At 42.8% G+C, this 12699-nt stretch overlaps 1 protein-coding gene across 2 annotated transcripts in view; it reads left to right on the plus strand.

The window, feature by feature from the left end:
* The first annotated feature begins 1761 nt into the window (after positions 1–1761).
* Positions 1762–12699, plus strand: part of KCNJ6 (potassium inwardly rectifying channel subfamily J member 6) — a 221954-nt gene continuing 211016 nt past the window's right edge. Inside the window, exon 1 of one of the 2 annotated variants that reach the window (XM_066259383.1) lies at positions 1762–2197. The gene's annotated coding sequence lies outside the window, so the exon portion shown is untranslated. The remainder of the gene's footprint in view (positions 2198–12699) is intronic. The other variant, XM_066259382.1, reaches the window with a different exon arrangement.

A 12699-nucleotide genomic window follows, 5' to 3' on the forward strand; every position in this document is an offset into this window, starting at 1 on the left:
CAATTTAAAAAAAGAGTAGTGGGAATATCCTTAGCACCAGCTTCACAGATCGAACAGAATGTTCTTTAGACAAGTAGCCAATATGAGCTGTTCTTTTAGTGCTCAAGGGCTATTTCCTCCATGATCTTGCCTCTCGCATCCTCAACTCTGCGATCCTTCAGGTATGTTGAGTCCAGTTGATCTTGGTTTATCTTTATCTCTGACACAATCACTAGTTCCAGGAAGCACCATGGAGCACAAAAATCACATATTGCACATACTGTTATTATCTTCTGTACATGAAATATGTGACCCAGAAGTAGGAGCAAGTGAGATTACAGCCATTCAGGGAAAATCAACAATATGATCTCAGGGAGGTGTATGTGGTTGATTTGTGCACAACTGATGATGGAAATTGAGGGTAACACCTCTCAGTATCGAGGACATTGTTGTAGAGCAGACAGCATTCTTGAGGGACTCATTGCTGTGTAATTGGAATGCATAAATGTAAAATAAAATAATCTTGGAAATAAGAAGTCTCTATCAACCTTTCAAATGGAATAGGACCACCTTCGTGGAGATGGAGAGTCTAACATCTCTCCACTTTACAAAGTGACCCCAAAATAACCAGTTATCGAAAGGGCCATTACAAAATTACTAGCCAACGGTATTCATTGCTCTTACAATATAATTGTCAACCCATTTATCCCTAGAGCAGAGATGGCATCAAAGAGTGGAGTGTACAGAAAGAGAGGCAAGTTGTGGAAAGGCTTTGGAAATGTGGAGGTATTGTATGTGGTGACCATAAGAAAGAAAAAAAAAGAGGTGTAGAAGGGTGTACAGTGAGGGGCTTCCTGGGTAACAACGCCAAGAAAGTTAAAAATCAAAAGAGGGAGTAGGCAGTAGTCCAAGGCAAGACAGTCAACTTTGAAGGTAAACTGCATTGTGAATGAGAAAGGTCATAGTGCCTTTCTCTGTTTCCAATACCACCAGAGACATCAGGGTAGGGAGGGTGAAACATCGGTGGGGACCCTGTTCCAGATGCTGTGGACGGGACCGGTTGAATGGAGCAGAGGGCTGGGTCATCCCCCTCCCACCCAGCCTGCGCGCTGCGCCCCCTCCCGGCCTCGAGGACAGTGCGTGCTCCAGCTTCCGCGCCCCAGGCTGACTCTCCACTTCATCCCAGAGGGAGACAGAGACAAGACCCTCTTCTTCCCGGTGTTGCAAAACCTGAAAGAAGGAGCCCCTCCAACCAACCAATAAAAACTAAACCCTGAGCTATGGCTCTTTCCTGCCTTCCAGACTTGTCTCTGGAAATTACTTAGTGACCAAGGGGTAAAGATAGAAAACGGGAGATAAAGGTGGGAACCAAGTGGCTAAATCCAAAGGTTCCCCAACATTTCCATTTTCGTTATTGCGGGGGTGGGGGTCGGCTTGGTTGCTTCCGCGCAAGCTCGGGTTTGGGGAGGGGTGCCACGCCCTCCCAACCTGGTCCACTCAGCACGACAACGAAGGTGAAGACCGGTGGCGGGGGCGTCTCCGGGTCCTCGCTCCATCCCTCTCCTCCCCCGCCTCCGCCCCAGCCTCTCGGGAGCGCGCTGTGCGGCCGCTGTTCTCCAGCACGCGGCGCTGCGCTCGCTGCTATCCCCGGAGCCGCGTCGGTGCTGGCGCTGACAGCGCGGCTCCGCCAGTCGGCTGGAATTGAGTAGCATTCACTGAATCTGCGGCTTTCATGACGTCTCCCTGCGTGGTCCAGCACTTTTCTCTCAGCCGACGATTTTTTTCTTTTTCGCCACTCTTGCCTTTCCCCTCTTCCTTTTCCCCTGCCTCCCTCCCCTGTCCCTGCCCAAACGCACAATCCCCCGCCCCTCTGGCCCCCGCGCCCAGCTCTGCTCGCCGCTCTCGGCTAGAGGGAGCCAGTGGAGACGGCCGCACCTGGCCAGAGAGGTCGGGCGGGCGGAGGGGCGGGATCCGCGGGCACCGGGAAGCGAGACCCAGCGCCGGATGCACCGCGAAGATGGAGTCTCTTGACAGTCTCCAAGGGCTGCTGTGAAATTTGACCATCTGATTCCAGGGTGGTTTTGTGGGTTCTTTTTTCTTTTCTTTTTTTATTTCCTCCACTCTCCATCTACCTTGTAGTCAATTATTAAATCTTGCTCCGTTCCAAGAGAAGAAATCATGATTGAGTGAAACCACCCTGTTCGCAGCAAGGTAAGCGGTGCGCTGACTTGCTCGAAGGCGAGACGCCTAGCATCAATCTGGGCAAGACGTACCGTGCTCTCGGGTCCCCACCTCCCCTCCCTAGTCACCGCCGCCGCTGCATGCTTGTCCGCTCGGATAAGAGAAGCAGGACGACCAAGTCAGGGGAAGCCGGTTACATAACAGGAAGGAAATCTGTTTCACACGGTTTTCATTAGCAACTGAAAACTCGCAGAGGGGTTGGTGGGGTCTGCATGCCCCGGGCACGGAGAAGCCCAGGCAGTTATTGCAGACATGGTTTCAGCAGCCTTGGGCAAAGACCAGATGCACTGATGGACTGGCAGTGTGGCTTGTGGTGTAGTCATTTACAGTTAGGAAAAACCTATTGTCTTTGCAGAAAGCTGTATCCCTGTTCCTCTTCGCTTTGAGGGGGGAGAGAGGGACAGAGGGAGAGAGGGTAAAAGAGGAAAAGAAAAAGTGAGGGGTGGGGGAGAAACCTGCAGAGAATGAAAAACAATAACTCCTGTTTTCAGTATAACAGGAGATGCGATACAATGGCTACAAACAGTGAATGAGAAGCTCTCCCTAGAAGTCAACTGAATTATTTTGTAATGGGAGAGGTGGCCTTCAGATAAAATGTCATTATATGGCATTTGCGGGGGGGTGGAGGTTGGATGAATCTGCTGACTTGCTTCCTCCTGGGTATATTTTCATTTGCATCAAGCTTGTATTAGTTTTAACAGAAATAACATTAGTATTCCCAAAACCTAATAAAAGCGTGGCCCGATCCACAGGTATATCTTTTATACCAGGCTCAATATGGAGTGACACTTGGGGAGAAAACATATTTATTATAAACAGCCACAGAGATGGGGTGAGGTTAGTAGAGAAACAGAATACCAGAATTTTCCAAAGAATCCCGCCTCCACTCCTAAAAAAGGAAGAAGGGGGGAGAACCTCTTGTTCGGGAGTTAGAGATTTATTATGTTTAGAATGCTTCCTGCCTGCTTTTATCTAAAATCTAATGGCCCAAGGGAGCCCCAGCAAAGCCACATTCCTGCTAGCACCGTTACCTGCCTACTTTTCTTCTGCTGAAAAATGGAGGAGGGGGATGCCTGGAGCTGCTGAGAAAGAGAAAGGGGCTAGCTCCAGTCAAGACTGAGCTAAGCTTCGCCCATTTTGCCTGGAGAAAGAAAGAGATCGAGTCTCCATGGCGACTCAGGTGGGAGGGAAGAAGGCAGCGCCAGTTACAAAAAAAAAAAAAAAAAAAAAAAAAAAAAAAAAAAAAAAAATCGTTGGACAAAACTTTCCCAGCTCCAGGCAAAGAAATAAGCCAACTGCGTGCCTGTGGAGGGTCCAAAGGCACGGGCTTTTTTTTCAACTTTCTGCTGGCATTCAGAGCCGGCCGGCGCCCCCCAAAACCTCCCAAAGTTGCCCTGGAGTCGCCAGGATGGTTAACGCAGCGGGGTCCTGGTTCAGCACCAAGGCCAGAGCACGAGCGCCATGGTTCCCACCTCGCGGTCTGCAGCCCCAGCGAACAGTATTAGCATCTTCGGTCTCGGGAAGTCAGTCGCTTTCTACAAAGCACTGATTTCCTTGCCCCTGCAGAGTCTAGATATCTAATTCTCTATGGAAGTGCGTGGGACAGAGAAGCTTGCAAATCATCCATTTCACGCATGGCGTTGCTTCAGAGTAGCTATTCAAAATCAAAAACACTGAAACAGTGGAGGATCTGAGATGAACTGAGAATGGAGAAAGATTTGGTCCTGGGGAGAAGGGGAAACCACACACACACACACACACACACACACACACACACACACACACCAGAGGTCAGTCACTCAGGACAGTTTTCTAGTTTCAGCTTTGGCTTCAAAAGCATCCATTCATTCTCACCCTCTGGCTCTCCTCTTTCTAACTTTTTGTCAGAGGTAGATGGCAGAAAGGCTTTGTATGGGCACCCTGGTCAACGAGACACCAGCCAACAAAGTCCTGTCCTGCGATCCTGAGACTCACAAGGGAGGGTGGAGAAATAGTTTACTCTTAGTCCAGACCTGGCAGACCCCTAAGCAGTGCTGGTGAGCACCAGGAAACAGAAGAGAGTTAGTGAGATGAGACTAAGGGACTGTATCTTCAAGCCAGTGTGTGAGCAGAGTGGCTAAATTTATAAGGTTGCAGACATAGGAAACTGAGAGTAGGACTCACTTTTTTTAATAAAACAAGGACAAACCTACCAGTTTATTATCATTCGAGTTCCATTTCAGCATTCATACAGGGAACACAGGTAAGTCCCTTTCACATCCTGCCTTCACCTTGGCCCAGGCTGATCTCTGCCTTGCTCTCCTCATCTTTTGTGGTAGGTCCCCGCACTCCAACCCCCACCCCCAAATGATACTGTTGAGGAAGATAGTAGGGAAGGTGATCCTCGCATTCTGAGTAGGAACTGTTTAAAAGCGGAGCCCAGGAGTCGCAGGTACAGTCTGAATTGCAGAGCCCAGTCAAGGTTTGACAACTGGTTGGAAACGCTAATGAAGCCTCTAGATTAGAATATCCTCGGCTAATTTTCTCTTTTGAAGATGCCCTTACATGCATGTGTGGTCTTGAACCAGTTCTGGTTTTGTTATTTTTTAAAGTAAACAAGATATATCTTGGGGGGGTTTTCCTGGGCATGTTGTTGCTTTCTGAAGATGTTGTTTGCAGAGCACTCAGGACTTGGTTAAATCAGTATGTTTATGCCTTCTGGTCTTTTTGTGTGTGGTGTGGGGAAGGTGGTCTTTTTTTTTATGGTCACCAGTTAAAGCAAAGGCAATATAGCAATCTATCGAAAAATCTGGGCAAAGGGTGAGATATTGCACTTTTTTACATTTCGGTTTCTGATGGCTATGGACAAGTTGATCTCTTGTTTAATTTATAAAATTGCTGGCAAGAAGTGATGCGTAGTGTTGATTTAAAGCAGCTGTACCCTGGCTTTGCTCCATCTGGTATTATCAGCAGAAGGAAATAGAGATTACTTATGAAGATCAAATCAAGCATGAGTATGGATGATTAGATAAACAAAGTAATATATTTGTGAATTCTAAAGTTCAATTTCTCTCATGAATTAAAAAATAGAGATGAGAATGTAAATAATCTAGGTATAAGGCATTGCTCAGTCAATCATCTTCAGTATTGGAAGACTCCACACTCATGTAGTTAGTGCTAATTTACCAAAATATGGCTTGTTTTCTTCCTCAGGGGTTAATTGTTGAGTGAAGTGTCATTATGTCCTTATGACAGTCAGTAGCACACTCCAGGATAATTGGTTTGTCCGGTTCAAGTCAGATTTATGAAAGGGAACAATTTAAAATTTATCCTTGTGCACTTGGAGGCATTTTGTAATTTTTAAAAACATTTAATACACCCCCCTGGTATTTCCTAAGCATCAGTGAAATAACATAGTCACTTTTATGACCCAGACCTTTATTTACTATCAATACATTGGACTTACACAGGCTGTTTCCTCTGAATATGCAAAAATATTTGAATTTGTTCCATGTTCCTCCCTGTCTTCTCACAAACTTATCTCTGCAGGATAAAAAGAAAAGACATGAGACTAGCTATTTAATAAACAGTAGGAAAAAAGTCATTGGAGATTTAAAATAAGTAACTATAAGTAACTATAGCCTAATAGAAGCTTAACCCCATTCACTGATTTTCACGAGAAGAAAGTGCTACTGTTCCCGAGGGTTGACTGTTGATCATGTGAATCTCCATGAAAACAAGATAAATCCTCTTAGTCGAGATGAGCAGGTGGGTTAGACGCAGGTCTTCTCTTTTTCACCAATTTTTCCTTCCTCACATGATATGTAAGTAATATGTAGATTAATAAAGGAAATGGACCAGACTCAGAACAAGGGGAAGGAAGGAAGCTAGAGGAATGGGGTTTGGTTTGTTTTTTACCAGATTTCAAGTGATAATACTTTGCAAAACAGGGCTTTTATTTTTACTTCATTATATCAGAGCATTAAGGTTGGTAAAATTGAACAAATTTGGATTAATTAACTTAGTGAGATGGCATTTATTGTTTCTTTCCTTTATTTTCCATAATGTTATTTAAGTATTAAATGAGAAATGATTCATCTGGATTCTTACAAAATTGTTAGATTTGCAATAGCAATAAAACGACGTGGTAGTTAAGTTGAAAAAGCATTGAGACCCCTTTATTGGATTAAGTTTTTCTTTTTAGTTGTAGTTAAAGTGTTTAGGAAGATAGAAAAATAAAGTCATTTGTCATAAAAATAAAATTTTAAGTGCATTTTAAATGATTAGTTCTAAAAATAATTAGAATCCTGTAGAAAGAAAAAGTTGTCATAATTGCAGTCAGGCTCTACTGGTATACTGACTCTCAACTGACAAAACACTGTAATATATACATGCTTGATATCATCTTACTAGCTCTAATTAATAGCATGATGTTATTTTCCTCAAATAAAGAAGGAAACTGTCATCTTTAAAAAAAAAAAAAGAGTAGTTGGTATTCCCTAAACTGTAGCCTCAATCAGTGTCACATTTTACATTTTCTCTCTATGCCTGTGCTTGGGACCAGGGACCTGCAGTGTACCTCTATCTCTATAGTACTGGTAGTTCTTTTAGTGGTTAGATTTGGGGTTATATTCACCACCAGTTATCTTCCAGTCAAAGGGATGTGATTTCCCATAAGAAAATTTAACAAAATGAGCCAGTAAGTGTATGGCTAAAAAGAGCCACATCCCTGCCAGCAATTATTTTGTGGGACTAAAATCTCAACATGTTAGATGCAATGTGAGAGACAGATCTATAAATTCAGTTTGAATCCTGGGGCTGGCACAGTTTTCTCTCTCAACTTACAGGCATCCACTTTTTTTCCTACCCAGAATAAGAATTGATTTTTTAAAAATGATGTTTTATATTTTTCTCATATCATCTAACAGAAATCTGTGCCGGTGGAACATGCTCTGGTGTCTATATAAATGCATTAGCATCAAACTCCAGTTGTATCCATCAGCATTTACTAGGTTAGAGGAGGTAACAGCCATCCCAATATCTCAGTGGCTTACAAAACAAAAGGTTATTTCACCTTCACACTACATGCCTTTCCTGGTCAGCTGTGGCTCTGCCCTCTTGTGTCCAGTCCTATCAGGGATATTCCATTTCAGTGTCAGAGGGAAAGGAGAATGCCAAATCAAGCAATGGCTCTTGGAAATCCTGCTCAGATATGGCACAATTATCCACTCATGTTCCACTGAACAAAGACAAGTCACATGTCACACCAGTGCCAGTGGTCAATAAAATGGAAATGCACATTTCTCCCACAGTGAGTCACTGTAAGACATACAGCAACAGGTGGAGACATAAAATCTTCTTAAAGAGAAGGAAATGAATGATTGGGGACAATTATATAATCTACTGCACAAATTATGTGATCTTGATCAAACTTAAGCTCTTGGTTTGCCTATCTATAAAATAAATAATAGTAATAACATCTACCCTAGAGATACTATGAAGATTAATGTGATAATGTAAGAGTCTTAGCAAAATGTCCATCACAAAGCAGGGGCTTTATTAATAGTAGATACTATTATTCATTTGTTACAATGTGCCATTAAGCTCCATCCTCAATGAGGCTATATGGACTGTAATAATTAGATAGCTGCTGCAACTGAAAAATCCTTAGATCTCATGAGCTTAGCAAATAGAAGATTATTTCTCATTCCTATAAATCTAATTGGCTGATGCCATACAGGGACCCAAGCTTATCATCTTTAACAGTTGGCTTCCACAGTCTCTTCAGTATTGATATCCAGATGGCAATTAGGCAACGAGAGGGAGTAGATGATTATGCAGGACATTTTTGATGATCCAGACCTGAAATGTAATTATATCACTTTTGCGCATAGTCTGGGGTCAAACTTAACTGCAAGGGTAGCTGGGAACTGTAGAGTAGCTCTGTGTCCAGGAGGAAGGGAGACTGGTAGGGTGAATGCACTTGAGTCTTTTGCGTATATACCCAATGTTAAACATGCCCATTTGACTTCTTTAATATAAATGTTTGGCATAAAAGAAATATAACTAATGTGGGTAGAGAGTGAGGCAGAGCAGATGATTTTTCCCAATGGTGCAAAGATCCCTGATGGCAATAGTATATTGTTGAACCCTAGAATCATTCTTCAGTGGTGTATTTTTAAAAATAAATTAGTTGGGATCTTTTGACTTTTGGAATGGGTGTATTTGGTTCTTACAAAAGAGATACAAATCATATTGTTTGACTTCTGGTAGCTGAACCATGAGACACAAAGAAGAGCTGACTTCACAACCCAAGCTCAGGAGCAAGTTTCTAATCTTGACAATGACACCCACATTGTGTCTAAGAAGGCTGAAGAATTAGATGCTGCCTTCCAGGACCCAGTACTTGCTGTTGACTAGCAATTTTCATTGTTTTGCATCACATAAGCATCTACCAGTTAGACACATGCTCTCGGTCTCAGTTAAATTTATCTAAGAGGCTGTGACTCCTGAAGATAGACCGTGTAATTTGAAAGTTGTCTTTTTGAAAACTCTCGCTTGTCTCAAGAAGAGTAGACATCCTTGGAAACTATAATCTATACCTTTTCAGTAGGAGGGAGAAACCAGCTTTAATGACAAACCTATAATCTAGAAAGGAGAAAAATCTGGGGGAAACATATGAGAAAGCTATGAGAGAAAGAGCCAGAACAAATGTGGTGGTGTTCCATAATGCTTCCAGCTCTTACATGTTATTCTCACTCCTCAAACTTGGGTGCCAAAACCACAGCCCTTGTTATAAGGTCCAAGGCTGCCAATCTGATGTGGTAACACCAACCACTCGTGAGTGTTCATCCTTCCATACTGGGTTAGAGAACTCCTGAACACTTTAAATAACCTTGCTGTTCCAAAGTGAATAATGTTCTCTAGTGGAACTTCTGTTTAATGAAGAGTCTCACCAGTGAATTCCCTAAATATACGATATATTCACTCTCTTGTATTTACCCAGTCGTCCTGGAGTGGCCAGGCATATAAAGAGAGAGGACACAAGAGGTGGAATACAAATGAGGAATGTATTAGAGTTGTGCTGTCATAGAAGGGATTCCTTCAGGACAAAGAGGCCGGATCAAGTAGCCTTCTTTTTTATCAGCAGCTGAGCAGTATCCAGTGTCAAGTCAATGCCCTCTGTGTCTTCTTTCTGGCCACAGGTGGGTCTCTGCTGGTCAGAAAGAAACATCAAAGCTAACAGACATCTTCTTTGGTCTGTGGTTCTCCGAGTATGTCCTCAAACCAACAGCCACAACATCACCAGGGAAACTGATTTGACAAATGCCAATTCTCAAGCCCACTGAATCAGTAGCTCTGGGGTTGGGCCAACCATCTGCATGTCCCCGCCGGGATTTCAGTGCACACTAAAGTTCGAGAGCCACTGGCTTAGATCTTCCTCAAATCTGCTCTGAGGAGGAACTCTGGGGCTGCTGCCCATCTTGCAGACGTCTCCTCAGAGCGAAGACCTCCCAGGGTGTGCTCTCTTGAAAGCTCTGAAGCCACAGCTAGAGCTGGACTGCCTGTCCTCATCTTCCACTGCAGGACCTGATCTAACCTGGACTCAGTGTTGAGGACAAAAGACAAAAGTAAAAAGGCTTCTCTTCCAACAGATAAAATATGCGGAATCACACTAAGTGGCAAAGATAATGGGCACGAAGCAAGGGCTTCTTTTTGCCCTCATTGTACAAATAAACTGCTTAATCTTTTAGAATTCCAATTACTCCACCCAGAATTTTGAATTCTTATTTTAATTTAATAGTCTCATCTCTTATTCCTTAAATAAAAGATGGATGCTATCAGTGAAATAAGAATGGTGTACTCTCTAGAAAGGCCACATTACAAAAGTTAAATAGAGGGCTTATTATGGCAAACCTTCTTCAGTCAAGTGAAGAATAATTATAGTTATACAAGTGTTTACTTCTACTTAAAACATCTCTTGACCATCTGCATATTTCCAGAACCTGACCTTTAATAGCTATACCTTGAACTGTCATGGCTTCTTGGACCAGTCAGTCAACAAATCTTGAAGTGGACCTGACCTGCTATGTAAAGAAGACACAAGGGGATACAGAGAGAATGTCTTGATTTCAGCCCTCAGAGGTATTAGACTTTAAATAAATAAGAGTAGCAATAAAATAATTTTATACAACACAAAGAAGCATAGCATTAAATAAGAGAGTGCTAGACTTTAAGGGAGAGAAACTGGTGTAAGGGCTAGTGTAAGAAGCATCTGAGGATATGGTGGAAGGTTATGGAGTCTTGGAGGAAGAGTAGGGTTTTGGTGGAGAAAGGGGGAAGGGAGGGCTTTCCAAATGAGAAATATATCTGCATGCAGTAAGTATTGGCAATGAGGGCTGGTCAGCAGGGGTGTGGAGAAAACCAAGAGCCATGCATTGGCATGAAAACTTGAGGTCATAGATCTTTGAGAAGTGACTGTTTTCATTGGGAGCAAGAGGGAAGATACACAGAGATTTTAACTTGGCAGCTGTGGGCAAGGCAGACTTGAGAGGAAATACTGGGCTCATGAGAAAGCCAGATGCTGACAGGAGGGCAGGGAGACCAAAGTACACTCAGAGCAGTAGACTAACAATAGAAAAATGGTGCCAATTTAGCGCCTCCAGTGGTGCTGAAGTCAGAAGATCACTTATGAGCTGAGAGGCTAGGCTGATGATGGCTTCAGCCCAAAGAAAGCTCTAACATCACACCCCGTGAGCAAGAGGGATTGCACGTGGCCATGGTCCAAGTGTGGAGCAGAGGTCATTCAATGAATGAATAATGTGGTGAGAAGAAGGCTGAGTGAGCACTACAGCAAAGAGGTAGAGCCATGGTTAGAGCAGAGGCTTTTCCTGTTCACGGGCAAGCAATTGACTGCAGCATTTAAGAGCACGCCTTTGGGGATTTGTCTTTCCTTAGGCATTGTAGGCACAGGTATGTCCAGGAATATGAATGGGATCTTTGGTAATTCTGAAGATGATGGGACTGTTTTATTTTGTGATATGAAGCAGAGAGAAGACAGGACTGCTTTCTCATTTGCAAAAAAAATATTGCTTGATATTCATCTCACAGTCATTCATAGTTACAGATATCAAACAGCAGCACTTTCTCTGCTCATAGAACAACACTTACTTAAGGGTCTATGGAAGTCACTCGGACTGTGCCTGTTAATAGCATGAATGAAGACCACAAGAAACGTGGAGTCCTAGGTGACTCCGTTCAGAGTTCCCACAGGACTGCCACCCATGGAAAAATATAAAATTATGTGAACTGTCCTTAGTCCAGAAATAACTTCCTCAGCCATTCAGCACAATGTGAGGTGTGGATCATTCAATGTAAGTGAAGATCACTTTTATAAGACTTCAAAATCATAAAAACAATGAGCTAAAATACCTTGCTCTGAATTTTGTTTTTCAGGCAAATAGTTTGGCATGCATCATTGAGATAAGAGTCCTGACTCTCTGTTACTGCTGTGTACATAAGTGGAGATTATTTTAAATTAATATTGCTGAATCTTTTGTGAGATGTGGCTATCCTGGGGAGAACCAAGAAGTTGTGGTAGGCACTGGGTAATAATGGCTATCATTAGGCAGGGTTATTGGATCAGGAAGGAGCTTGCCTGAAAATTCTTGGTCGAAAATAATCACCCAAACAATGCCAAGGTCATCCACAATAGCCCACTCACAACATTTGTAAAACTTGGATTTTAGAACAACTGATGAAGGTAACACCATGGTTATAGTGACACACAAAATTAAGGATAGGATAATTTAATTAAAATCCACCAAATGTTTTCAAATAAACCTCCAGTCCTCATCACTGAGTTAATAAGATTTTGTTAAAATAAGCAATTGTTAAACTATGCTAAACTTTTTTTTTGGTTACCCCCAGCCAATCCAAAGTAGATTGTTCTTTTATTGCAAAAGAAAAAAGAAGAGTTGTATCAGGAGTCTATTAACACTGAAGAAAGAGGGACCCTAGGTGTTCTTGTGAGAAATCATAATCCTTGCTGAACTGCTCAAGATCTTGCAATATGCAGGTCTTTATCTGTTTTATCCCTTTCATCACATAAGGAATCCGGACTCAGTTTACTTCATTCCTTGGTAAATTTCGAGGTGACCTAGAATGAAGGAACAGTAGACTCAAGGAGATCCATGATCAGAGCGCTGAGTAATGAGCCCTGCATACCCAGCCTGGCTTCTTCCCATGCTCGATTCCAGACAGAGAGAAGCTGGCTGACACATTTGTACCCCATTTTCTAATCACAAAACAGATCAAATCACTCTGTGTCCTGACAGCACTCCCAAGATTTCATACATTACCAATGCTGTGAGAAAAAGCAAGAGACGTCCCTTTGAGTTGACAAAGAAAGAGAAAACCTTGAGTTGGGCCTTGAAGCTCTTAACACAAGAGAAGGATCTCAGAGAGTAAAAGGGGAAGAGACAGAGATTCTAACAAGCA

The sequence above is a fragment of the Saccopteryx bilineata genome, chromosome 2, assembly GCF_036850765.1.
Source record: "Saccopteryx bilineata isolate mSacBil1 chromosome 2, mSacBil1_pri_phased_curated, whole genome shotgun sequence".
NCBI classification, from domain to species: Eukaryota; Metazoa; Chordata; class Mammalia; order Chiroptera; family Emballonuridae; genus Saccopteryx; species Saccopteryx bilineata.